We start from the raw sequence: 25,847 nt of genomic DNA, 5'->3' as shown, positions 1-25,847 counted from the left end.
CCATTGTGGCGGGCAGGCGAGCGGGCGGGCTGCTTTATTGGCTGTTTGCTGTTCCCCTACTCCACTCCACTATTTGACTGTTGTGCTGCATCAATCAATCAATCAATCAATCAATCAATCAATCAATCAATCAGTGGCTGGCTCAGGTGCAGCTCTTTAACTTACCTAAAAGGGAGGGCGGAGAGAAGACAAGGAAGGTGAATGAGGTGTTCCAATGTGAAATGCCGGAAACACAGAAACACAGACGACACACAACAAGAGGTGGCAATCTATTCATTAATTGCATTTAATCAATGAGCTCATTATCACTCATGCATTGTCCAACAGGTGTTGAAATAATGGGATTAAAAGGGGATCTCCCTTCAGAAAGACAGAAACAATAGCAAAGACAAAAAACACTTTTGGAATCTGCTTTTAGTCAACACATAAGGAAAGGGTGCACCGGTCCTGGAAATACTGCAATACCAGGTCAATGCGTGGAGTGGACAGAGCAAGCTCTATTTCCATCTCCCTGTTCTAAAAATCCATTTAATATATGGTCCCCAGATAGGGGACGTATCAGATATTAAACTGATAAGAACAGATACTACACTTGATCTTAGCCAAAAGGCCGAGAAGCGATAACCCGAACGGGCCGCGCGTTGCCCGAGCCTGCCCGATACTGCTGTTCAGCCCTTGCAGCGATTCAGCCTACTTCTAGGCAATTCCATGGGGCCCTGCAGGCTCACACACTCACAGCTACACGGGAGGTGAATAAAGGCCGGAGAGGAAGCCAGACAGGATTTGCTTCTTTTGCTTGCACCACAATGCAGTGCTGAAAGAGGAGGAATCTACATAAAAACGCCTTCCTGGCAACGCCCAAATGCCCTGCTGCCATGCAGATAAACACTGGCAGCGGCAGCAAGTGCATGCCCACAGCCACCCCTTGTTCCTTCACACCTTGTATCAGCTGTAATCCAGTCCAGTCCAGTGCTGCCTGCTGAGCAGCACTGACCAACACTGCCTGGGCCCAGGCTTTTATCTCTGAGGCCCCATTATGATGTCAGAAAGCTGGCTCTGGAATCCTGAGGGTTCCACTATGACACGTGCAAAGTTCCGTCTGAACTTTATATAAGACGGTGAGGCTCAGTCAGTCACTCAGTGTTGCCTGAGAGGGCAACACTGCAACAGCCGGCCGCCAGGCTGTCTTTTTTTTGCACAGCTAGTTGCCTCCAGGAGGCCACAAGAGGGAGACAAGGGACTGCAAAATGGAAAATAGGCATCCACCAACTTTACAGACAACTTCTCCTTGCTCCTACAACCTCCATCCTTGCACAGTTTGTTATTCTTCTAGGTAACATAGTAACAAATCCAAATTGCTGCTCTCTTTGTAGGCAAGCAAGGCTTTGTTGCAACTGCAATTCTTACTTCTTCTTGAAATGTAGGGACGACAGTACATTCCATCACATCCATCTAGTGTACACAGGTAGGTCCATTGTGGCGGGCAGGCGAGCGGGCGGGCTGCTTTATTGGCTGTTTGCTGTTCCCCTACTCCACTCCACTATTTGACTGTTGTGCTGCATCAATCAATCAATCAATCAATCAATCAATCAATCAATCAATCAATCAATCAATCAATCAGTGGCTGGCTCAGGTGCAGCTCTTTAACTTACCTAAAAGGGAGGGCGGAGAGAAGACAAGGAAGGTGAATGAGGTGTTCCAATGTGAAATGCCGGAAACACAGAAACACAGACGACACACAACAAGAGGTGGCAATCTATTCATTAATTGCATTTAATCAATGAGCTCATTATCACTCATGCATTGTCCAACAGGTGTTGAAATAATGGGATTAAAAGGGGAGATCCCTTCAGAAAGACAGAAACAATAGCAAAGACAAAAAACACTTTTGGAATCTGCTTTTAGTCAACACATAAGGAAAGGGTGCACCGGTCCTGGAAATACTGCAATACCAGGTCAATGCGTGGAGTGGACAGAGCAAGCTCTATTTCCATCTCCCTGTTCTAAAAATACATTTAATATATGGTCCCCAGATAGGGGACGTATCAGATATTAAACTGATAAGAACAGATACTACACTTGATCTTAGCCAAAAGGCCGAGAAGCGATAACCCGAACGGGCCGCGCGTTGCCCGAGCCTGCCCGATACTGCTGTTCAGCCCTTGCAGCGATTCAGCCTACTTCTAGGCAATTCCATGGGGCCCTGCAGGCTCACACACTCACAGCTACACGGGAGGTGAATAAAGGCCGGAGAGGAAGCCAGACAGGATTTGCTTCTTTTGCTTGCACCACAATGCAGTGCTGAAAGAGGAGGAATCTACATAAAAACGCCTTCCTGGCAACGCCCAAATGCCCTGCTGCCATGCAGATAAACACTGGCAGCGGCAGCAAGTGCATGCCCACAGCCACCCCTTGTTCCTTCACACCTTGTATCAGCTGTAATCCAGTCCAGTCCAGTGCTGCCTGCTGAGCAGCACTGACCAACACTGCCTGGGCCCAGGCTTTTATCTCTGAGGCCCCATTATGATGTCAGAAAGCTGGCTCTGGAATCCTGAGGGCTCCACTATGACACGTGCAAAGTTCCGTCTGAACTTTATATAAGACGGTGAGGCTCAGTCAGTCACTCAGTGTTGCCTGAGAGGGCAACACTGCAACAGCCGGCCACCAGGCTGTCTTTTTTTTGCACAGCTAGTTGCCTCCAGGAGGCCACAAGAGGGAGACAAGGGACTGCAAAATGGAAAATAGGCATCCACCAACTTTACAGACAACTTCTCCTTGCTCCTACAACCTCCATCCTTGCACAGTTTGTTATTCTTCTAGGTAACATAGTAACAAATCCAAATTGCTGCTCTCTTTGTAGGCAAGCAAGGCTTTGTTGCAACTGCAATTCTTACTTCTTCTTGAAATGTAGGGACGACAGTACATTCCATCACATCCATCTAGTGTACACAGGTAGGTCCATTGTGGCGGGCAGGCGAGCGGGCGGGCTGCTTTATTGGCTGTTTGCTGTTCCCCTACTCCACTCCACTATTTGACTGTTGTGCTGCATCAATCAATCAATCAATCAATCAATCAATCAATCAATCAATCAATCAATCAATCAGTGGCTGGCTCAGGTGCAGCTCTTTAACTTACCTAAAAGGGAGGGCGGAGAGAAGACAAGGAAGGTGAATGAGGTGTTCCAATGTGAAATGCCGGAAACACAGAAACACAGACGACACACAACAAGAGGTGGCAATCTATTCATTAATTGCATTTAATCAATGAGCTCATTATCACTCATGCATTGTCCAACAGGTGTTGAAATAATGGGATTAAAAGGGGAGATCCCTTCAGAAAGACAGAAACAATAGCAAAGACAAAAAACACTTTTGGAATCTGCTTTTAGTCAACACATAAGGAAAGGGTGCACCGGTCCTGGAAATACTGCAATACCAGGTCAATGCGTGGAGTGGACAGAGCAAGCTCTATTTCCATCTCCCTGTTCTAAAAATCCATTTAATATATGGTCCCCAGATAGGGGACGTATCAGATATTAAACTGATAAGAACAGATACTACACTTGATCTTAGCCAAAAGGCCGAGAAGCGATAACCCGAACGGGCCGCGCGTTGCCCGAGCCTGCCCGATACTGCTGTTCAGCCCTTGCAGCGATTCAGCCTACTTCTAGGCAATTCCATGGGGCCCTGCAGGCTCACACACTCACAGCTACACGGGAGGTGAATAAAGGCCGGAGAGGAAGCCAGACAGGATTTGCTTCTTTTGCTTGCACCACAATGCAGTGCTGAAAGAGGAGGAATCTACATAAAAACGCCTTCCTGGCAACGCCCAAATGCCCTGCTGCCATGCAGATAAACACTGGCAGCGGCAGCAAGTGCATGCCCACAGCCACCCCTTGTTCCTTCACACCTTGTATCAGCTGTAATCCAGTCCAGTCCAGTGCTGCCTGCTGAGCAGCACTGACCAACACTGCCTGGGCCCAGGCTTTTATCTCTGAGGCCCCATTATGATGTCAGAAAGCTGGCTCTGGAATCCTGAGGGTTCCACTATGACACGTGCAAAGTTCCGTCTGAACTTTATATAAGACGGTGAGGCTCAGTCAGTCACTCAGTGTTGCCTGAGAGGGCAACACTGCAACAGCCGGCCGCCAGGCTGTCTTTTTTTTGCACAGCTAGTTGCCTCCAGGAGGCCACAAGAGGGAGACAAGGGACTGCAAAATGGAAAATAGGCATCCACCAACTTTACAGACAACTTCTCCTTGCTCCTACAACCTCCATCCTTGCACAGTTTGTTATTCTTCTAGGTAACATAGTAACAAATCCAAATTGCTGCTCTCTTTGTAGGCAAGCAAGGCTTTGTTGCAACTGCAATTCTTACTTCTTCTTGAAATGTAGGGACGACAGTACATTCCATCACATCCATCTAGTGTACACAGGTAGGTCCATTGTGGCGGGCAGGCGAGCGGGCGGGCTGCTTTATTGGCTGTTTGCTGTTCCCCTACTCCACTCCACTATTTGACTGTTGTGCTGCATCAATCAATCAATCAATCAATCAATCAATCAATCAATCAATCAATCAATCAATCAGTGGCTGGCTCAGGTGCAGCTCTTTAACTTACCTAAAAGGGAGGGCGGAGAGAAGACAAGGAAGGTGAATGAGGTGTTCCAATGTGAAATGCCGGAAACACAGAAACACAGACGACACACAACAAGAGGTGGCAATCTATTCATTAATTGCATTTAATCAATGAGCTCATTATCACTCATGCATTGTCCAACAGGTGTTGAAATAATGGGATTAAAAGGGGAGATCCCTTCAGAAAGACAGAAACAATAGCAAAGACAAAAAACACTTTTGGAATCTGCTTTTAGTCAACACATAAGGAAAGGGTGCACCGGTCCTGGAAATACTGCAATACCAGGTCAATGCGTGGAGTGGACAGAGCAAGCTCTATTTCCATCTCCCTGTTCTAAAAATCCATTTAATATATGGTCCCCAGATAGGGGACGTATCAGATATTAAACTGATAAGAACAGATACTACACTTGATCTTAGCCAAAAGGCCGAGAAGCGATAACCCGAACGGGCCGCGCGTTGCCCGAGCCTGCCCGATACTGCTGTTCAGCCCTTGCAGCGATTCAGCCTACTTCTAGGCAATTCCATGGGGCCCTGCAGGCTCACACACTCACAGCTACACGGGAGGTGAATAAAGGCCGGAGAGGAAGCCAGACAGGATTTGCTTCTTTTGCTTGCACCACAATGCAGTGCTGAAAGAGGAGGAATCTACATAAAAACGCCTTCCTGGCAACGCCCAAATGCCCTGCTGCCATGCAGATAAACACTGGCAGCGGCAGCAAGTGCATGCCCACAGCCACCCCTTGTTCCTTCACACCTTGTATCAGCTGTAATCCAGTCCAGTCCAGTGCTGCCTGCTGAGCAGCACTGACCAACACTGCCTGGGCCCAGGCTTTTATCTCTGAGGCCCCATTATGATGTCAGAAAGCTGGCTCTGGAATCCTGAGGGCTCCACTATGACACGTGCAAAGTTCCGTCTGAACTTTATATAAGACGGTGAGGCTCAGTCAGTCACTCAGTGTTGCCTGAGAGGGCAACACTGCAACAGCCGGCCGCCAGGCTGTCTTTTTTTTGCACAGCTAGTTGCCTCCAGGAGGCCACAAGAGGGAGACAAGGGACTGCAAAATGGAAAATAGGCATCCACCAACTTTACAGACAACTTCTCCTTGCTCCTACAACCTCCATCCTTGCACAGTTTGTTATTCTTCTAGGTAACATAGTAACAAATCCAAATTGCTGCTCTCTTTGTAGGCAAGCAAGGCTTTGTTGCAACTGCAATTCTTACTTCTTCTTGAAATGTAGGGACGACAGTACATTCCATCACATCCATCTAGTGTACACAGGTAGGTCCATTGTGGCGGGCAGGCGAGCGGGCGGGCTGCTTTATTGGCTGTTTGCTGTTCCCCTACTCCACTCCACTATTTGACTGTTGTGCTGCATCAATCAATCAATCAATCAATCAATCAATCAATCAATCAATCAATCAATCAATCAGTGGCTGGCTCAGGTGCAGCTCTTTAACTTACCTAAAAGGGAGGGCGGAGAGAAGACAAGGAAGGTGAATGAGGTGTTCCAATGTGAAATGCCGGAAACACAGAAACACAGACGACACACAACAAGAGGTGGCAATCTATTCATTAATTGCATTTAATCAATGAGCTCATTATCACTCATGCATTGTCCAACAGGTGTTGAAATAATGGGATTAAAAGGGGAGATCCCTTCAGAAAGACAGAAACAATAGCAAAGACAAAAAACACTTTTGGAATCTGCTTTTAGTCAACACATAAGGAAAGGGTGCACCGGTCCTGGAAATACTGCAATACCAGGTCAATGCGTGGAGTGGACAGAGCAAGCTCTATTTCCATCTCCCTGTTCTAAAAATCCATTTAATATATGGTCCCCAGATAGGGGACGTATCAGATATTAAACTGATAAGAACAGATACTACACTTGATCTTAGCCAAAAGGCCGAGAAGCGATAACCCGAACGGGCCGCGCGTTGCCCGAGCCTGCCCGATACTGCTGTTCAGCCCTTGCAGCGATTCAGCCTACTTCTAGGCAATTCCATGGGGCCCTGCAGGCTCACACACTCACAGCTACACGGGAGGTGAATAAAGGCCGGAGAGGAAGCCAGACAGGATTTGCTTCTTTTGCTTGCACCACAATGCAGTGCTGAAAGAGGAGGAATCTACATAAAAACGCCTTCCTGGCAACGCCCAAATGCCCTGCTGCCATGCAGATAAACACTGGCAGCGGCAGCAAGTGCATGCCCACAGCCACCCCTTGTTCCTTCACACCTTGTATCAGCTGTAATCCAGTCCAGTCCAGTGCTGCCTGCTGAGCAGCACTGACCAACACTGCCTGGGCCCAGGCTTTTATCTCTGAGGCCCCATTATGATGTCAGAAAGCTGGCTCTGGAATCCTGAGGGCTCCACTATGACACGTGCAAAGTTCCGTCTGAACTTTATATAAGACGGTGAGGCTCAGTCAGTCACTCAGTGTTGCCTGAGAGGGCAACACTGCAACAGCCGGCCGCCAGGCTGTCTTTTTTTTGCACAGCTAGTTGCCTCCAGGAGGCCACAAGAGGGAGACAAGGGACTGCAAAATGGAAAATAGGCATCCACCAACTTTACAGACAACTTCTCCTTGCTCCTACAACCTCCATCCTTGCACAGTTTGTTATTCTTCTAGGTAACATAGTAACAAATCCAAATTGCTGCTCTCTTTGTAGGCAAGCAAGGCTTTGTTGCAACTGCAATTCTTACTTCTTCTTGAAATGTAGGGACGACAGTACATTCCATCACATCCATCTAGTGTACACAGGTAGGTCCATTGTGGCGGGCAGGCGAGCGGGCGGGCTGCTTTATTGGCTGTTTGCTGTTCCCCTACTCCACTCCACTATTTGACTGTTGTGCTGCATCAATCAATCAATCAATCAATCAATCAATCAATCAATCAATCAATCAATCAATCAGTGGCTGGCTCAGGTGCAGCTCTTTAACTTACCTAAAAGGGAGGGCGGAGAGAAGACAAGGAAGGTGAATGAGGTGTTCCAATGTGAAATGCCGGAAACACAGAAACACAGACGACACACAACAAGAGGTGGCAATCTATTCATTAATTGCATTTAATCAATGAGCTCATTATCACTCATGCATTGTCCAACAGGTGTTGAAATAATGGGATTAAAAGGGGAGATCCCTTCAGAAAGACAGAAACAATAGCAAAGACAAAAAACACTTTTGGAATCTGCTTTTAGTCAACACATAAGGAAAGGGTGCACCGGTCCTGGAAATACTGCAATACCAGGTCAATGCGTGGAGTGGACAGAGCAAGCTCTATTTCCATCTCCCTGTTCTAAAAATCCATTTAATATATGGTCCCCAGATAGGGGACGTATCAGATATTAAACTGATAAGAACAGATACTACACTTGATCTTAGCCAAAAGGCCGAGAAGCGATAACCCGAACGGGCCGCGCGTTGCCCGAGCCTGCCCGATACTGCTGTTCAGCCCTTGCAGCGATTCAGCCTACTTCTAGGCAATTCCATGGGGCCCTGCAGGCTCACACACTCACAGCTACACGGGAGGTGAATAAAGGCCGGAGAGGAAGCCAGACAGGATTTGCTTCTTTTGCTTGCACCACAATGCAGTGCTGAAAGAGGAGGAATCTACATAAAAACGCCTTCCTGGCAACGCCCAAATGCCCTGCTGCCATGCAGATAAACACTGGCAGCGGCAGCAAGTGCATGCCCACAGCCACCCCTTGTTCCTTCACACCTTGTATCAGCTGTAATCCAGTCCAGTCCAGTGCTGCCTGCTGAGCAGCACTGACCAACACTGCCTGGGCCCAGGCTTTTATCTCTGAGGCCCCATTATGATGTCAGAAAGCTGGCTCTGGAATCCTGAGGGCTCCACTATGACACGTGCAAAGTTCCGTCTGAACTTTATATAAGACGGTGAGGCTCAGTCAGTCACTCAGTGTTGCCTGAGAGGGCAACACTGCAACAGCCGGCCGCCAGGCTGTCTTTTTTTTGCACAGCTAGTTGCCTCCAGGAGGCCACAAGAGGGAGACAAGGGACTGCAAAATGGAAAATAGGCATCCACCAACTTTACAGACAACTTCTCCTTGCTCCTACAACCTCCATCCTTGCACAGTTTGTTATTCTTCTAGGTAACATAGTAACAAATCCAAATTGCTGCTCTCTTTGTAGGCAAGCAAGGCTTTGTTGCAACTGCAATTCTTACTTCTTCTTGAAATGTAGGGACGACAGTACATTCCATCACATCCATCTAGTGTACACAGGTAGGTCCATTGTGGCGGGCAGGCGAGCGGGCGGGCTGCTTTATTGGCTGTTTGCTGTTCCCCTACTCCACTCCACTATTTGACTGTTGTGCTGCATCAATCAATCAATCAATCAATCAATCAATCAGTGGCTGGCTCAGGTGCAGCTCTTTAACTTACCTAAAAGGGAGGGCGGAGAGAAGACAAGGAAGGTGAATGAGGTGTTCCAATGTGAAATGCCGGAAACACAGAAACACAGACGACACACAACAAGAGGTGGCAATCTATTCATTAATTGCATTTAATCAATGAGCTCATTATCACTCATGCATTGTCCAACAGGTGTTGAAATAATGGGATTAAAAGGGGAGATCCCTTCAGAAAGACAGAAACAATAGCAAAGACAAAAAACACTTTTGGAATCTGCTTTTAGTCAACACATAAGGAAAGGGTGCACCGGTCCTGGAAATACTGCAATACCAGGTCAATGCGTGGAGTGGACAGAGCAAGCTCTATTTCCATCTCCCTGTTCTAAAAATACATTTAATATATGGTCCCCAGATAGGGGACGTATCAGATATTAAACTGATAAGAACAGATACTACACTTGATCTTAGCCAAAAGGCCGAGAAGCGATAACCCGAACGGGCCGCGCGTTGCCCGAGCCTGCCCGATACTGCTGTTCAGCCCTTGCAGCGATTCAGCCTACTTCTAGGCAATTCCATGGGGCCCTGCAGGCTCACACACTCACAGCTACACGGGAGGTGAATAAAGGCCGGAGAGGAAGCCAGACAGGATTTGCTTCTTTTGCTTGCACCACAATGCAGTGCTGAAAGAGGAGGAATCTACATAAAAACGCCTTCCTGGCAACGCCCAAATGCCCTGCTGCCATGCAGATAAACACTGGCAGCGGCAGCAAGTGCATGCCCACAGCCACCCCTTGTTCCTTCACACCTTGTATCAGCTGTAATCCAGTCCAGTCCAGTGCTGCCTGCTGAGCAGCACTGACCAACACTGCCTGGGCCCAGGCTTTTATCTCTGAGGCCCCATTATGATGTCAGAAAGCTGGCTCTGGAATCCTGAGGGCTCCACTATGACACGTGCAAAGTTCCGTCTGAACTTTATATAAGACGGTGAGGCTCAGTCAGTCACTCAGTGTTGCCTGAGAGGGCAACACTGCAACAGCCGGCCGCCAGGCTGTCTTTTTTTTGCACAGCTAGTTGCCTCCAGGAGGCCACAAGAGGGAGACAAGGGACTGCAAAATGGAAAATAGGCATCCACCAACTTTACAGACAACTTCTCCTTGCTCCTACAACCTCCATCCTTGCACAGTTTGTTATTCTTCTAGGTAACATAGTAACAAATCCAAATTGCTGCTCTCTTTGTAGGCAAGCAAGGCTTTGTTGCAACTGCAATTCTTACTTCTTCTTGAAATGTAGGGACGACAGTACATTCCATCACATCCATCTAGTGTACACAGGTAGGTCCATTGTGGCGGGCAGGCGAGCGGGCGGGCTGCTTTATTGGCTGTTTGCTGTTCCCCTACTCCACTCCACTATTTGACTGTTGTGCTGCATCAATCAATCAATCAATCAATCAATCAATCAATCAATCAATCAGTGGCTGGCTCAGGTGCAGCTCTTTAACTTACCTAAAAGGGAGGGCGGAGAGAAGACAAGGAAGGTGAATGAGGTGTTCCAATGTGAAATGCCGGAAACACAGAAACACAGACGACACACAACAAGAGGTGGCAATCTATTCATTAATTGCATTTAATCAATGAGCTCATTATCACTCATGCATTGTCCAACAGGTGTTGAAATAATGGGATTAAAAGGGGAGATCCCTTCAGAAAGACAGAAACAATAGCAAAGACAAAAAACACTTTTGGAATCTGCTTTTAGTCAACACATAAGGAAAGGGTGCACCGGTCCTGGAAATACTGCAATACCAGGTCAATGCGTGGAGTGGACAGAGCAAGCTCTATTTCCATCTCCCTGTTCTAAAAATCCATTTAATATATGGTCCCCAGATAGGGGACGTATCAGATATTAAACTGATAAGAACAGATACTACACTTGATCTTAGCCAAAAGGCCGAGAAGCGATAACCCGAACGGGCCGCGCGTTGCCCGAGCCTGCCCGATACTGCTGTTCAGCCCTTGCAGCGATTCAGCCTACTTCTAGGCAATTCCATGGGGCCCTGCAGGCTCACACACTCACAGCTACACGGGAGGTGAATAAAGGCCGGAGAGGAAGCCAGACAGGATTTGCTTCTTTTGCTTGCACCACAATGCAGTGCTGAAAGAGGAGGAATCTACATAAAAACGCCTTCCTGGCAACGCCCAAATGCCCTGCTGCCATGCAGATAAACACTGGCAGCGGCAGCAAGTGCATGCCCACAGCCACCCCTTGTTCCTTCACACCTTGTATCAGCTGTAATCCAGTCCAGTCCAGTGCTGCCTGCTGAGCAGCACTGACCAACACTGCCTGGGCCCAGGCTTTTATCTCTGAGGCCCCATTATGATGTCAGAAAGCTGGCTCTGGAATCCTGAGGGCTCCACTATGACACGTGCAAAGTTCCGTCTGAACTTTATATAAGACGGTGAGGCTCAGTCAGTCACTCAGTGTTGCCTGAGAGGGCAACACTGCAACAGCCGGCCGCCAGGCTGTCTTTTTTTTGCACAGCTAGTTGCCTCCAGGAGGCCACAAGAGGGAGACAAGGGACTGCAAAATGGAAAATAGGCATCCACCAACTTTACAGACAACTTCTCCTTGCTCCTACAACCTCCATCCTTGCACAGTTTGTTATTCTTCTAGGTAACATAGTAACAAATCCAAATTGCTGCTCTCTTTGTAGGCAAGCAAGGCTTTGTTGCAACTGCAATTCTTACTTCTTCTTGAAATGTAGGGACGACAGTACATTCCATCACATCCATCTAGTGTACACAGGTAGGTCCATTGTGGCGGGCAGGCGAGCGGGCGGGCTGCTTTATTGGCTGTTTGCTGTTCCCCTACTCCACTCCACTATTTGACTGTTGTGCTGCATCAATCAATCAATCAATCAATCAATCAATCAATCAATCAATCAATCAATCAGTGGCTGGCTCAGGTGCAGCTCTTTAACTTACCTAAAAGGGAGGGCGGAGAGAAGACAAGGAAGGTGAATGAGGTGTTCCAATGTGAAATGCCGGAAACACAGAAACACAGACGACACACAACAAGAGGTGGCAATCTATTCATTAATTGCATTTAATCAATGAGCTCATTATCACTCATGCATTGTCCAACAGGTGTTGAAATAATGGGATTAAAAGGGGAGATCCCTTCAGAAAGACAGAAACAATAGCAAAGACAAAAAACACTTTTGGAATCTGCTTTTAGTCAACACATAAGGAAAGGGTGCACCGGTCCTGGAAATACTGCAATACCAGGTCAATGCGTGGAGTGGACAGAGCAAGCTCTATTTCCATCTCCCTGTTCTAAAAATCCATTTAATATATGGTCCCCAGATAGGGGACGTATCAGATATTAAACTGATAAGAACAGATACTACACTTGATCTTAGCCAAAAGGCCGAGAAGCGATAACCCGAACGGGCCGCGCGTTGCCCGAGCCTGCCCGATACTGCTGTTCAGCCCTTGCAGCGATTCAGCCTACTTCTAGGCAATTCCATGGGGCCCTGCAGGCTCACACACTCACAGCTACATGGGAGGTGAATAAAGGCCGGAGAGGAAGCCAGACAGGATTTGCTTCTTTTGCTTGCACCACAATGCAGTGCTGAAAGAGGAGGAATCTACATAAAAACGCCTTCCTGGCAACGCCCAAATGCCCTGCTGCCATGCAGATAAACACTGGCAGCGGCAGCAAGTGCATGCCCACAGCCACCCCTTGTTCCTTCACACCTTGTATCAGCTGTAATCCAGTCCAGTCCAGTGCTGCCTGCTGAGCAGCACTGACCAACACTGCCTGGGCCCAGGCTTTTATCTCTGAGGCCCCATTATGATGTCAGAAAGCTGGCTCTGGAATCCTGAGGGCTCCACTATGACACGTGCAAAGTTCCGTCTGAACTTTATATAAGACGGTGAGGCTCAGTCAGTCACTCAGTGTTGCCTGAGAGGGCAACACTGCAACAGCCGGCCGCCAGGCTGTCTTTTTTTTGCACAGCTAGTTGCCTCCAGGAGGCCACAAGAGGGAGACAAGGGACTGCAAAATGGAAAATAGGCATCCACCAACTTTACAGACAACTTCTCCTTGCTCCTACAACCTCCATCCTTGCACAGTTTGTTATTCTTCTAGGTAACATAGTAACAAATCCAAATTGCTGCTCTCTTTGTAGGCAAGCAAGGCTTTGTTGCAACTGCAATTCTTACTTCTTCTTGAAATGTAGGGACGACAGTACATTCCATCACATCCATCTAGTGTACACAGGTAGGTCCATTGTGGCGGGCAGGCGAGCGGGCGGGCTGCTTTATTGGCTGTTTGCTGTTCCCCTACTCCACTCCACTATTTGACTGTTGTGCTGCATCAATCAATCAATCAATCAATCAATCAATCAATCAATCAATCAATCAATCAATCAATCAATCAATCAGTGGCTGGCTCAGGTGCAGCTCTTTAACTTACCTAAAAGGGAGGGCGGAGAGAAGACAAGGAAGGTGAATGAGGTGTTCCAATGTGAAATGCCGGAAACACAGAAACACAGACGACACACAACAAGAGGTGGCAATCTATTCATTAATTGCATTTAATCAATGAGCTCATTATCACTCATGCATTGTCCAACAGGTGTTGAAATAATGGGATTAAAAGGGGAGATCCCTTCAGAAAGACAGAAACAATAGCAAAGACAAAAAACACTTTTGGAATCTGCTTTTAGTCAACACATAAGGAAAGGGTGCACCGGTCCTGGAAATACTGCAATACCAGGTCAATGCGTGGAGTGGACAGAGCAAGCTCTATTTCCATCTCCCTGTTCTAAAAATCCATTTAATATATGGTCCCCAGATAGGGGACGTATCAGATATTAAACTGATAAGAACAGATACTACACTTGATCTTAGCCAAAAGGCCGAGAAGCGATAACCCGAACGGGCCGCGCGTTGCCCGAGCCTGCCCGATACTGCTGTTCAGCCCTTGCAGCGATTCAGCCTACTTCTAGGCAATTCCATGGGGCCCTGCAGGCTCACACACTCACAGCTACACGGGAGGTGAATAAAGGCCGGAGAGGAAGCCAGACAGGATTTGCTTCTTTTGCTTGCACCACAATGCAGTGCTGAAAGAGGAGGAATCTACATAAAAACGCCTTCCTGGCAACGCCCAAATGCCCTGCTGCCATGCAGATAAACACTGGCAGCGGCAGCAAGTGCATGCCCACAGCCACCCCTTGTTCCTTCACACCTTGTATCAGCTGTAATCCAGTCCAGTCCAGTGCTGCCTGCTGAGCAGCACTGACCAACACTGCCTGGGCCCAGGCTTTTATCTCTGAGGCCCCATTATGATGTCAGAAAGCTGGCTCTGGAATCCTGAGGGCTCCACTATGACACGTGCAAAGTTCCGTCTGAACTTTATATAAGACGGTGAGGCTCAGTCAGTCACTCAGTGTTGCCTGAGAGGGCAACACTGCAACAGCCGGCCGCCAGGCTGTCTTTTTTTTGCACAGCTAGTTGCCTCCAGGAGGCCACAAGAGGGAGACAAGGGACTGCAAAATGGAAAATAGGCATCCACCAACTTTACAGACAACTTCTCCTTGCTCCTACAACCTCCATCCTTGCACAGTTTGTTATTCTTCTAGGTAACATAGTAACAAATCCAAATTGCTGCTCTCTTTGTAGGCAAGCAAGGCTTTGTTGCAACTGCAATTCTTACTTCTTCTTGAAATGTAGGGACGACAGTACATTCCATCACATCCATCTAGTGTACACAGGTAGGTCCATTGTGGCGGGCAGGCGAGCGGGCGGGCTGCTTTATTGGCTGTTTGCTGTTCCCCTACTCCACTCCACTATTTGACTGTTGTGCTGCATCAATCAATCAATCAATCAATCAATCAATCAATCAATCAATCAGTGGCTGGCTCAGGTGCAGCTCTTTAACTTACCTAAAAGGGAGGGCGGAGAGAAGACAAGGAAGGTGAATGAGGTGTTCCAATGTGAAATGCCGGAAACACAGAAACACAGACGACACACAACAAGAGGTGGCAATCTATTCATTAATTGCATTTAATCAATGAGCTCATTATCACTCATGCATTGTCCAACAGGTGTTGAAATAATGGGATTAAAAGGGGAGATCCCTTCAGAAAGACAGAAACAATAGCAAAGACAAAAAACACTTTTGGAATCTGCTTTTAGTCAACACATAAGGAAAGGGTGCACCGGTCCTGGAAATACTGCAATACCAGGTCAATGCGTGGAGTGGACAGAGCAAGCTCTATTTCCATCTCCCTGTTCTAAAAATCCATTTAATATATGGTCCCCAGATAGGGGACGTATCAGATATTAAACTGATAAGAACAGATACTACACTTTATCTTAGCCAAAAGGCCGAGAAGCGATAACCCGAACGGGCCGCGCGTTGCCCGAGCCTGCCCGATACTGCTGTTCAGCCCTTGCAGCGATTCAGCCTACTTCTAGGCAATTCCATGGGGCCCTGCAGGCTCACACACTCACAGCTACACGGGAGGTGAATAAAGGCCGGAGAGGAAGCCAGACAGGATTTGCTTCTTTTGCTTGCACCACAATGCAGTGCTGAAAGAGGAGGAATCTACATAAAAACGCCTTCCTGGCAACGCCCAAATGCCCTGCTGCCATGCAGATAAACACTGGCAGCGGCAGCAAGTGCATGCCCACAGCCACCCCTTGTTCCTTCACACCTTGTATCAGCTGTAATCCAGTCCAGTCCAGTGCTGCCTGCTGAGCAGCACTGACCAACACTGCCTGGGCCCAGGCTTTTATCTCTGAGGCCCCATTATGATGTCAGAAAGCTGGCTCTGGAATCCTGAGGGCTCCACTATGACACGTGCAAAGTTCCGTCTGAACTTTATATAAGACGGTGAGGCTCAGTCAGTCACTCAGTGTTGCCTGAGAGGGCAACACTGCAACAGCCGGCCGCCAGGCTGTCTTTTTTTTGCACAGCTAGTTGCCTCCAGGAGGCCACAAGAGGGAGACAAGGGACTGCAAAATGGAAAATAGGCATCCACCAACTTTACAGACAACTTCTCCTTGCTCCTACAACCTCCATCCTTGCACAGTTTGTTATTCTTCTAGGTAACATAGTAACAAAAACAAAATGGTGCTCTCTTTGTAGGCAAGCAAGGCTTTGTTGCAACTGCAATTCTTACTTCTTGAAATGTAGGGACGACAGTACATTCCATCACATCCATCTAGTGTACACAGGTAGGTCCATTGTGGCGGGCAGGCGAGCGGGCGGGCTGCTTTATTGGCTGTTTGCTGTTCCCCTACTCCACTCCACTATTTGACTGTTGTGCTGCATCAATCAATCAATCAATCAATCAATCAATCAATCAATCAATCAGTGGCTGGCTCAGGTGCAGCTCTTTAACTTACCTAAAAGGGAGGGCGGAGAGAAGACAAGGAAGGTGAATGAGGTGTTCCAATGTGAAATGCCGGAAACACAGAAACACAGACGACACACAACAAGAGGTGGCAATCTATTCATTAATTGCATTTAATCAATGAGCTCATTATCACTCATGCATTGTCCAACAGGTGTTGAAATAATGGGATTAAAAGGGGAGATCCCTTCAGAAAGACAGAAACAATAGCAAAGACAAAAAACACTTTTGGAATCTGCTTTTAGTCAACACATAAGGAAAGGGTGCACCGGTCCTGGAAATACTGCAATACCAGGTCAATGCGTGGAGTGGACAGAGCAAGCTCTATTTCCATCTCCCTGTTCTAAAAATCCATTTAATATATGGTCCCCAGATAGGGGACGTATCAGATATTAAACTGATAAGAACAGATACTACACTTGATCTTAGCCAAAAGGCCGAGAAGCGATAACCCGAACGGGCCGCGCGTTGCCCGAGCCTGCCCGATACTGCTGTTCAGCCCTTGCAGCGATTCAGCCTACTTCTAGGCAATTCCATGGGGCCCTGCAGGCTCACACACTCACAGCTACACGGGAGGTGAATAAAGGCCGGAGAGGAAGCCAGACAGGATTTGCTTCTTTTGCTTGCACCACAATGCAGTGCTGAAAGAGGAGGAATCTACATAAAAACGCCTTCCTGGCAACGCCCAAATGCCCTGCTGCCATGCAGATAAACACTGGCAGCGGCAGCAAGTGCATGCCCACAGCCACCCCTTGTTCCTTCACACCTTGTATCAGCTGTAATCCAGTCCAGTCCAGTGCTGCCTGCTGAGCAGCACTGACCAACACTGCCTGGGCCCAGGCTTTTATCTCTGAGGCCCCATTATGATGTCAGAAAGCTGGCTCTGGAATCCTGAGGGCTCCACTATGACACGTGCAAAGTTCCGTCTGAACTTTATATAAGACGGTGAGGCTCAGTCAGTCACTCAGTGTTGCCTGAGAGGGCAACACTGCAACAGCCGGCCGCCAGGCTGTCTTTTTTTTGCACAGCTAGTTGCCTCCAGGAGGCCACAAGAGGGAGACAAGGGACTGCAAAATGGAAAATAGGCATCCACCAACTTTACAGACAACTTCTCCTTGCTCCTACAACCTCCATCCTTGCACAGTTTGTTATTCTTCTAGGTAACATAGTAACAAAAACAAAATGGTGCTCTCTTTGTAGGCAAGCAAGGCTTTGTTGCAACTGCAATTCTTACTTCTTGAAATGTAGGGACGACAGTACATTCCATCACATCCATCTAGTGTACACAGGTAGGTCCATTGTGGCGGGCAGGCGAGCGGGCGGGCTGCTTTATTGGCTGTTTGCTGTTCCCCTACTCCACTCCACTATTTGACTGTTGTGCTGCATCAATCAATCAATCAATCAATCAATCAATCAATCAATCAATCAATCAATCAGTGGCTGGCTCAGGTGCAGCTCTTTAACTTACCTAAAAGGGAGGGCGGAGAGAAGACAAGGAAGGTGAATGAGGTGTTCCAATGTGAAATGCCGGAAACACAGAAACACAGACGACACACAACAAGAGGTGGCAATCTATTCATTAATTGCATTTAATCAATGAGCTCATTATCACTCATGCATTGTCCAACAGGTGTTGAAATAATGGGATTAAAAGGGGAGATCCCTTCAGAAAGACAGAAACAATAGCAAAGACAAAAAACACTTTTGGAATCTGCTTTTAGTCAACACATAAGGAAAGGGTGCACCGGTCCTGGAAATACTGCAATACCAGGTCAATGCGTGGAGTGGACAGAGCAAGCTCTATTTCCATCTCCCTGTTCTAAAAATCCATTTAATATATGGTCCCCAGATAGGGGACGTATCAGATATTAAACTGATAAGAACAGATACTACACTTGATCTTAGCCAAAAGGCCGAGAAGCGATAACCCGAACGGGCCGCGCGTTGCCCGAGCCTGCCCGATACTGCTGTTCAGCCCTTGCAGCGATTCAGCCTACTTCTAGGCAATTCCATGGGGCCCTGCAGGCTCACACACTCACAGCTACACGGGAGGTGAATAAAGGCCGGAGAGGAAGCCAGACAGGATTTGCTTCTTTTGCTTGCACCACAATGCAGTGCTGAAAGAGGAGGAATCTACATAAAAACGCCTTCCTGGCAACGCCCAAATGCCCTGCTGCCATGCAGATAAACACTGGCAGCGGCAGCAAGTGCATGCCCACAGCCACCCCTTGTTCCTTCACACCTTGTATCAGCTGTAATCCAGTCCAGTCCAGTGCTGCCTGCTGAGCAGCACTGACCAACACTGCCTGGGCCCAGGCTTTTATCTCTGAGGCCCCATTATGATGTCAGAAAGCTGGCTCTGGAATCCTGAGGGCTCCACTATGACACGTGCAAAGTTCCGTCTGAACTTTATATAAGACGGTGAGGCTCAGTCAGTCACTCAGTGTTGCCTGAGAGGGCAACACTGCAACAGCCGGCCGCCAGGCTGTCTTTTTTTTGCACAGCTAGTTGCCTCCAGGAGGCCACAAGAGGGAGACAAGGGACTGCAAAATGGAAAATAGGCATCCACCAACTTTACAGACAACTTCTCCTTGCTCCTACAACCTCCATCCTTGCACAGTTTGTTATTCTTCTAGGTAACATAGTAACAAATCCAAATTGCTGCTCTCTTTGTAGGCAAGCAAGGCTTTGTTGCAACTGCAATTCTTACTTCTTCTTGAAATGTAGGGACGACAGTACATTCCATCACATCCATCTAGTGTACACAGGTAGGTCCATTGTGGCGGGCAGGCGAGCGGGCGGGCTGCTTTATTGGCTGTTTGCTGTTCCCCTACTCCACTCCACTATTTGACTGTTGTGCTGCATCAATCAATCAATCAATCAATCAATCAATCAATCAATCAATCAATCAATCAATCAATCAGTGGCTGGCTCAGGTGCAGCTCTTTAACTTACCTAAAAGGGAGGGCGGAGAGAAGACAAGGAAGGTGAATGAGGTGTTCCAATGTGAAATGCCGGAAACACAGAAACACAGACGACACACAACAAGAGGTGGCAATCTATTCATTAATTGCATTTAATCAATGAGCTCATTATCACTCATGCATTGTCCAACAGGTGTTGAAATAATGGGATTAAAAGGGGAGATCCCTTCAGAAAGACAGAAACAATAGCAAAGACAAAAAACACTTTTGGAATCTGCTTTTAGTCAACACATAAGGAAAGGGTGCACCGGTCCTGGAAATACTGCAATACCAGGTCAATGCGTGGAGTGGACAGAGCAAGCTCTATTTCCATCTCCCTGTTCTAAAAATCCATTTAATATATGGTCCCCAGATAGGGGACGTATCAGATATTAAACTGATAAGAACAGATACTACACTTGATCTTAGCCAAAAGGCCGAGAAGCGATAACCCGAACGGGCCGCGCGTTGCCCGAGCCTGCCCGATACTGCTGTTCAGCCCTTGCAGCGATTCAGCCTACTTCTAGGCAATTCCATGGGGCCCTGCAGGCTCACACACTCACAGCTACACGGGAGGTGAATAAAGGCCGGAGAGGAAGCCAGACAGGATTTGCTTCTTTTGCTTGCACCACAATGCAGTGCTGAAAGAGGAGGAATCTACATAAAAACGCCTTCCTGGCAACGCCCAAATGCCCTGCTGCCATGCAGATAAACACTGGCAGCGGCAGCAAGTGCATGCCCACAGCCACCCCTTGTTCCTTCACACCTTGTATCAGCTGTAATCCAGTCCAGTCCAGTGCTGCCTGCTGAGCAGCACTGACCAACACTGCCTGGGCCCAGGCTTTTATCTCTGAGGCCCCATTATGATGTCAGAAAGCTGGCTCTGGAATCCTGAGGGCTCCACTATGACACGTGCAAAGTTCCGTCTGAACTTTATATAAGACGGTGAGGCTCAGTCAGTCACTCAGTGTTGCCTGAGAGGGCAACACTGCAACAGCCGGCCGCCAGGCTGTCTTTTTTTTGCACAGCTAGTTGCCTCCAGGAGGCCACAAGAGGGAGACAAGGGACTGCAAAATGGAAAATAGGCATCCACCAACTTTACAGACAACTTCTCCTTGCTCCTACAACCTCCATCCTTGCACAGTTTGTTATTCTTCTAGGTAACATAGTAACAAATCCAAATTGCTGCTCTCTTTGTAGGCAAGCAAGGCTTTGTTGCAACTGCAATTCTTACTTCTTCTTGAAATGTAGGGACGACAGTACATTCCATCACATCCATCTAGTGTACACAGGTAGGTCCATTGTGGCGGGCAGGCGAGCGGGCGGGCTGCTTTATTGGCTGTTTGCTGTTCCCCTACTCCACTCCACTATTTGACTGTTGTGCTGCATCAATCAATCAATCAATCAATCAATCAATCAATCAATCAGTGGCTGGCTCAGGTGCAGCTCTTTAACTTACCTAAAAGGGAGGGCGGAGAGAAGACAAGGAAGGTGAATGAGGTGTTCCAATGTGAAATGCCGGAAACACAGAAACACAGACGACACACAACAAGAGGTGGCAATCTATTCATTAATTGCATTTAATCAATGAGCTCATTATCACTCATGCATTGTCCAACAGGTGTTGAAATAATGGGATTAAAAGGGGAGATCCCTTCAGAAAGACAGAAACAATAGCAAAGACAAAAAACACTTTTGGAATCTGCTTTTAGTCAACACATAAGGAAAGGGTGCACCGGTCCTGGAAATACTGCAATACCAGGTCAATGCGTGGAGTGGACAGAGCAAGCTCTATTTCCATCTCCCTGTTCTAAAAATCCATTTAATATATGGTCCCCAGATAGGGGACGTATCAGATATTAAACTGATAAGAACAGATACTACACTTGATCTTAGCCAAAAGGCCGAGAAGCGATAACCCGAACGGGCCGCGCGTTGCCCGAGCCTGCCCGATACTGCTGTTCAGCCCTTGCAGCGATTCAGCCTACTTCTAGGCAATTCCATGGGGCCCTGCAGGCTCACACACTCACAGCTACACGGGAGGTGAATAAAGGCCGGAGAGGAAGCCAGACAGGATTTGCTTCTTTTGCTTGCACCACAATGCAGTGCTGAAAGAGGAGGAATCTACATAAAAACGCCTTCCTGGCAACGCCCAAATGCCCTGCTGCCATGCAGATAAACACTGGCAGCGGCAGCAAGTGCATGCCCACAGCCACCCCTTGTTCCTTCACACCTTGTATCAGCTGTAATCCAGTCCAGTCCAGTGCTGCCTGCTGAGCAGCACTGACCAACACTGCCTGGGCCCAGGCTTTTATCTCTGAGGCCCCATTATGATGTCAGAAAGCTGGCTCTGGAATCCTGAGGGCTCCACTATGACACGTGCAAAGTTCCGTCTGAACTTTATATAAGACGGTGAGGCTCAGTCAGTCACTCAGTGTTGCCTGAGAGGGCAACACTGCAACAGCCGGCCGCCAGGCTGTCTTTTTTTTGCACAGCTAGTTGCCTCCAGGAGGCCACAAGAGGGAGACAAGGGACTGCAAAATGGAAAATAGGCATCCACCAACTTTACAGACAACTTCTCCTTGCTCCTACAACCTCCATCCTTGCACAGTTTGTTATTCTTCTAGGTAACATAGTAACAAAAACAAAATGGTGCTCTCTTTGTAGGCAAGCAAGGCTTTGTTGCAACTGCAATTCTTACTTCTTGAAATGTAGGGACGACAGTACATTCCATCACATCCATCTAGTGTACACAGGTAGGTCCATTGTGGCGGGCAGGCGAGCGGGCGGGCTGCTTTATTGGCTGTTTGCTGTTCCCCTACTCCACTCCACTATTTGACTGTTGTGCTGCATCAATCAATCAATCAATCAATCAATCAATCAATCAATCAATCAATCAGTGGCTGGCTCAGGTGCAGCTCTTTAACTTACCTAAAAGGGAGGGCGGAGAGAAGACAAGGAAGGTGAATGAGGTGTTCCAATGTGAAATGCCGGAAACACAGAAACACAGACGACACACAACAAGAGGTGGCAATCTATTCATTAATTGCATTTAATCAATGAGCTCATTATCACTCATGCATTGTCCAACAGGTGTTGAAATAATGGGATTAAAAGGGGAGATCCCTTCAGAAAGACAGAAACAATAGCAAAGACAAAAAACACTTTTGGAATCTGCTTTTAGTCAACACATAAGGAAAGGGTGCACCGGTCCTGGAAATACTGCAATACCAGGTCAATGCGTGGAGTGGACAGAGCAAGCTCTATTTCCATCTCCCTGTTCTAAAAATCCATTTAATATATGGTCCCCAGATAGGGGACGTATCAGATATTAAACTGATAAGAACAGATACTACACTTGATCTTAGCCAAAAGGCCGAGAAGCGATAACCCGAACGGGCCGCGCGTTGCCCGAGCCTGCCCGATACTGCTGTTCAGCCCTTGCAGCGATTCAGCCTACTTCTAGGCAATTCCATGGGGCCCTGCAGGCTCACACACTCACAGCTACACGGGAGGTGAATAAAGGCCGGAGAGGAAGCCAGACAGGATTTGCTTCTTTTGCTTGCACCACAATGCAGTGCTGAAAGAGGAGGAATCTACATAAAAACGCCTTCCTGGCAACGCCCAAATGCCCTGCTGCCATGCAGATAAACACTGGCAGCGGCAGCAAGTGCATGCCCACAGCCACCCCTTGTTCCTTCACACCTTGTATCAGCTGTAATCCAGTCCAGTCCAGTGCTGCCTGCTGAGCAGCACTGACCAACACTGCCTGGGCCCAGGCTTTTATCTCTGAGGCCCCATTATGATGTCAGAAAGCTGGCTCTGGAATCCTGAGGGCTCCACTATGACACGTGCAAAGTTCCGTCTGAACTTTATATAAGACGGTGAGGCTCAGTCAGTCACTCAGTGTTGCCTGAGAGGGCAACACTGCAACAGCCGGCCGCCAGGCTGTCTTTTTTTTGCACAGCTAGTTGCCTCCAGGAGGCCACAAGAGGGAGACAAGGGACTGCAAAATGGAAAATAGGCATCCACCAACTTTACAGACAACTTCTCCTTGCTCCTACAACCTCCATCCTTGCACAGTTTGTTATTCTTCTAGGTAACATAGTAACAAAAACAAAATGGTGCTCTCTTTGTAGGCAAGCAAGGCTTTGTTGCAACTGCAATTCTTACTTCTTGAAATGTAGGGACGACAGTACATTCCATCACATCCATCTAGTGTACACAGGTAGGTCCATTGTGGCGGGCAGGCGAGCGGGCGGGCTGCTTTATTGGCTGTTTGCTGTTCCCCTACTCCACTCCACTATTTGACTGTTGTGCTGCATCAATCAATCAATCAATCAATCAATCAATCAATCAATCAATCAATCAATCAGTGGCTGGCTCAGGTGCAGCTCTTTAACTTACCTAAAAGGGAGGGCGGAGAGAAGACAAGGAAGGTGAATGAGGTGTTCCAATGTGAAATGCCGGAAACACAGAAACACAGACGACACACAACAAGAGGTGGCAATCTATTCATTAATTGCATTTAATCAATGAGCTCATTATCACTCATGCATTGTCCAACAGGTGTTGAAATAATGGGATTAAAAGGGGAGATCCCTTCAGAAAGACAGAAACAATAGCAAAGACAAAAAACACTTTTGGAATCTGCTTTTAGTCAACACATAAGGAAAGGGTGCACCGGTCCTGGAAATACTGCAATACCAGGTCAATGCGTGGAGTGGACAGAGCAAGCTCTATTTCCATCTCCCTGTTCTAAAAATCCATTTAATATATGGTCCCCAGATAGGGGACGTATCAGATATTAAACTGATAAGAACAGATACTACACATGATCTTAGCCAAAAGGCCGAGAAGCGATAACCCGAACGGGCCGCGCGTTGCCCGAGCCTGCCCGATACTGCTGTTCAGCCCTTGCAGCGATTCAGCCTACTTCTAGGCAATTCCATGGGGCCCTGCAGGCTCACACACTCACAGCTACACGGGAGGTGAATAAAGGCCGGAGAGGAAGCCAGACAGGATTTGCTTCTTTTGCTTGCACCACAATGCAGTGCTGAAAGAGGAGGAATCTACATAAAAACGCCTTCCTGGCAACGCCCAAATGCCCTGCTGCCATGCAGATAAACACTGGCAGCGGCAGCAAGTGCATGCCCACAGCCACCCCTTGTTCCTTCACACCTTGTATCAGCTGTAATCCAGTCCAGTCCAGTGCTGCCTGCTGAGCAGCACTGACCAACACTGCCTGGGCCCAGGCTTTTATCTCTGAGGCCCCATTATGATGTCAGAAAGCTGGCTCTGGAATCCTGAGGGCTCCACTATGACACGTGCAAAGTTCCGTCTGAACTTTATATAAGACGGTGAGGCTCAGTCAGTCACTCAGTGTTGCCTGAGAGGGCAACACTGCAACAGCCGGCCGCCAGGCTGTCTTTTTTTTGCACAGCTAGTTGCCTCCAGGAGGCCACAAGAGGGAGACAAGGGACTGCAAAATGGAAAATAGGCATCCACCAACTTTACAGACAACTTCTCCTTGCTCCTACAACCTCCATCCTTGCACAGTTTGTTATTCTTCTAGGTAACATAGTAACAAATCCAAATTGCTGCTCTCTTTGTAGGCAAGCAAGGCTTTGTTGCAACTGCAATTCTTACTTCTTCTTGAAATGTAGGGACGACAGTACATTCCATCACATCCATCTAGTGTACACAGGTAGGTCCATTGTGGCGGGCAGGCGAGCGGGCGGGCTGCTTTATTGGCTGTTTGCTGTTCCCCTACTCCACTCCACTATTTGACTGTTGTGCTGCATCAATCAATCAATCAATCAATCAATCAATCAATCAATCAATCAATCAATCAATCAGTGGCTGGCTCAGGTGCAGCTCTTTAACTTACCTAAAAGGGAGGGCGGAGAGAAGACAAGGAAGGTGAATGAGGTGTTCCAATGTGAAATGCCGGAAACACAGAAACACAGACGACACACAACAAGAGGTGGCAATCTATTCATTAATTGCATTTAATCAATGAGCTCATTATCACTCATGCATTGTCCAACAGGTGTTGAAATAATGGGATTAAAAGGGGAGATCCCTTCAGAAAGACAGAAACAATAGCAAAGACAAAAAACACTTTTGGAATCTGCTTTTAGTCAACACATAAGGAAAGGGTGCACCGGTCCTGGAAATACTGCAATACCAGGTCAATGCGTGGAGTGGACAGAGCAAGCTCTATTTCCATCTCCCTGTTCTAAAAATCCATTTAATATATGGTCCCCAGATAGGGGACGTATCAGATATTAAACTGATAAGAACAGATACTACACTTGATCTTAGCCAAAAGGCCGAGAAGCGATAACCCGAACGGGCCGCGCGTTGCCCGAGCCTGCCCGATACTGCTGTTCAGCCCTTGCAGCGATTCAGCCTACTTCTAGGCAATTCCATGGGGCCCTGCAGGC

General features: G+C 47.7%; 18 non-coding genes across 18 annotated transcripts; all 18 read right to left on the bottom strand.

Moving 5' to 3' along the window:
• Nucleotides 1-431: 431 nt before the first annotated feature.
• On the bottom strand, nucleotides 432-622 carry LOC142723369 (U2 spliceosomal RNA). Its single transcript, XR_012875574.1, has one exon. It is a non-coding gene; the product is annotated as a U2 spliceosomal RNA (small nuclear RNA).
• A 1,296-nt stretch (nucleotides 623-1,918) lies between these two features.
• Nucleotides 1,919-2,109, bottom strand: LOC142723417 (U2 spliceosomal RNA). Its single transcript, XR_012875618.1, has one exon. It is a non-coding gene; the product is annotated as a U2 spliceosomal RNA (small nuclear RNA).
• Nucleotides 2,110-3,401: 1,292 nt separating this feature from the next.
• On the bottom strand, nucleotides 3,402-3,592 carry LOC142723368 (U2 spliceosomal RNA). The gene has a single exon (XR_012875573.1). It is a non-coding gene; the product is annotated as a U2 spliceosomal RNA (small nuclear RNA).
• A 1,292-nt stretch (nucleotides 3,593-4,884) lies between these two features.
• LOC142723367 (U2 spliceosomal RNA) lies at nucleotides 4,885-5,075 on the bottom strand. Its single transcript, XR_012875572.1, has one exon. It is a non-coding gene; the product is annotated as a U2 spliceosomal RNA (small nuclear RNA).
• Nucleotides 5,076-6,367: 1,292 nt separating this feature from the next.
• LOC142723366 (U2 spliceosomal RNA) lies at nucleotides 6,368-6,558 on the bottom strand. The gene has a single exon (XR_012875571.1). It is a non-coding gene; the product is annotated as a U2 spliceosomal RNA (small nuclear RNA).
• A 1,292-nt stretch (nucleotides 6,559-7,850) lies between these two features.
• On the bottom strand, nucleotides 7,851-8,041 carry LOC142723365 (U2 spliceosomal RNA). Its single transcript, XR_012875570.1, has one exon. It is a non-coding gene; the product is annotated as a U2 spliceosomal RNA (small nuclear RNA).
• Nucleotides 8,042-9,309: 1,268 nt separating this feature from the next.
• Nucleotides 9,310-9,500, bottom strand: LOC142723295 (U2 spliceosomal RNA). The gene has a single exon (XR_012875507.1). It is a non-coding gene; the product is annotated as a U2 spliceosomal RNA (small nuclear RNA).
• Nucleotides 9,501-10,780: 1,280 nt separating this feature from the next.
• On the bottom strand, nucleotides 10,781-10,971 carry LOC142723364 (U2 spliceosomal RNA). The gene has a single exon (XR_012875569.1). It is a non-coding gene; the product is annotated as a U2 spliceosomal RNA (small nuclear RNA).
• A 1,288-nt stretch (nucleotides 10,972-12,259) lies between these two features.
• Nucleotides 12,260-12,450, bottom strand: LOC142723361 (U2 spliceosomal RNA). Its single transcript, XR_012875567.1, has one exon. It is a non-coding gene; the product is annotated as a U2 spliceosomal RNA (small nuclear RNA).
• A 1,304-nt stretch (nucleotides 12,451-13,754) lies between these two features.
• Nucleotides 13,755-13,945, bottom strand: LOC142723360 (U2 spliceosomal RNA). Its single transcript, XR_012875566.1, has one exon. It is a non-coding gene; the product is annotated as a U2 spliceosomal RNA (small nuclear RNA).
• Nucleotides 13,946-15,225: 1,280 nt separating this feature from the next.
• Nucleotides 15,226-15,416, bottom strand: LOC142723434 (U2 spliceosomal RNA). Its single transcript, XR_012875633.1, has one exon. It is a non-coding gene; the product is annotated as a U2 spliceosomal RNA (small nuclear RNA).
• Nucleotides 15,417-16,693: 1,277 nt separating this feature from the next.
• LOC142723359 (U2 spliceosomal RNA) lies at nucleotides 16,694-16,884 on the bottom strand. The gene has a single exon (XR_012875565.1). It is a non-coding gene; the product is annotated as a U2 spliceosomal RNA (small nuclear RNA).
• A 1,285-nt stretch (nucleotides 16,885-18,169) lies between these two features.
• LOC142723358 (U2 spliceosomal RNA) lies at nucleotides 18,170-18,360 on the bottom strand. The gene has a single exon (XR_012875564.1). It is a non-coding gene; the product is annotated as a U2 spliceosomal RNA (small nuclear RNA).
• A 1,296-nt stretch (nucleotides 18,361-19,656) lies between these two features.
• LOC142723357 (U2 spliceosomal RNA) lies at nucleotides 19,657-19,847 on the bottom strand. Its single transcript, XR_012875563.1, has one exon. It is a non-coding gene; the product is annotated as a U2 spliceosomal RNA (small nuclear RNA).
• A 1,276-nt stretch (nucleotides 19,848-21,123) lies between these two features.
• Nucleotides 21,124-21,314, bottom strand: LOC142723356 (U2 spliceosomal RNA). Its single transcript, XR_012875562.1, has one exon. It is a non-coding gene; the product is annotated as a U2 spliceosomal RNA (small nuclear RNA).
• A 1,281-nt stretch (nucleotides 21,315-22,595) lies between these two features.
• Nucleotides 22,596-22,786, bottom strand: LOC142723355 (U2 spliceosomal RNA). Its single transcript, XR_012875561.1, has one exon. It is a non-coding gene; the product is annotated as a U2 spliceosomal RNA (small nuclear RNA).
• Nucleotides 22,787-24,071: 1,285 nt separating this feature from the next.
• Nucleotides 24,072-24,262, bottom strand: LOC142723427 (U2 spliceosomal RNA). Its single transcript, XR_012875627.1, has one exon. It is a non-coding gene; the product is annotated as a U2 spliceosomal RNA (small nuclear RNA).
• A 1,292-nt stretch (nucleotides 24,263-25,554) lies between these two features.
• Nucleotides 25,555-25,745, bottom strand: LOC142723354 (U2 spliceosomal RNA). The gene has a single exon (XR_012875560.1). It is a non-coding gene; the product is annotated as a U2 spliceosomal RNA (small nuclear RNA).
• Nucleotides 25,746-25,847: the final 102 nt, after the last annotated feature.

The sequence above is a fragment of the Rhinoderma darwinii genome, unplaced genomic scaffold (genome assembly GCF_050947455.1).
Source record: "Rhinoderma darwinii isolate aRhiDar2 unplaced genomic scaffold, aRhiDar2.hap1 Scaffold_549, whole genome shotgun sequence".
NCBI classification, from domain to species: domain Eukaryota; kingdom Metazoa; phylum Chordata; class Amphibia; order Anura; family Rhinodermatidae; genus Rhinoderma; species Rhinoderma darwinii.
Note: the sequence above shows the minus strand (reverse complement) of the source record. Positions and strands in the feature narration are given on the sequence as shown.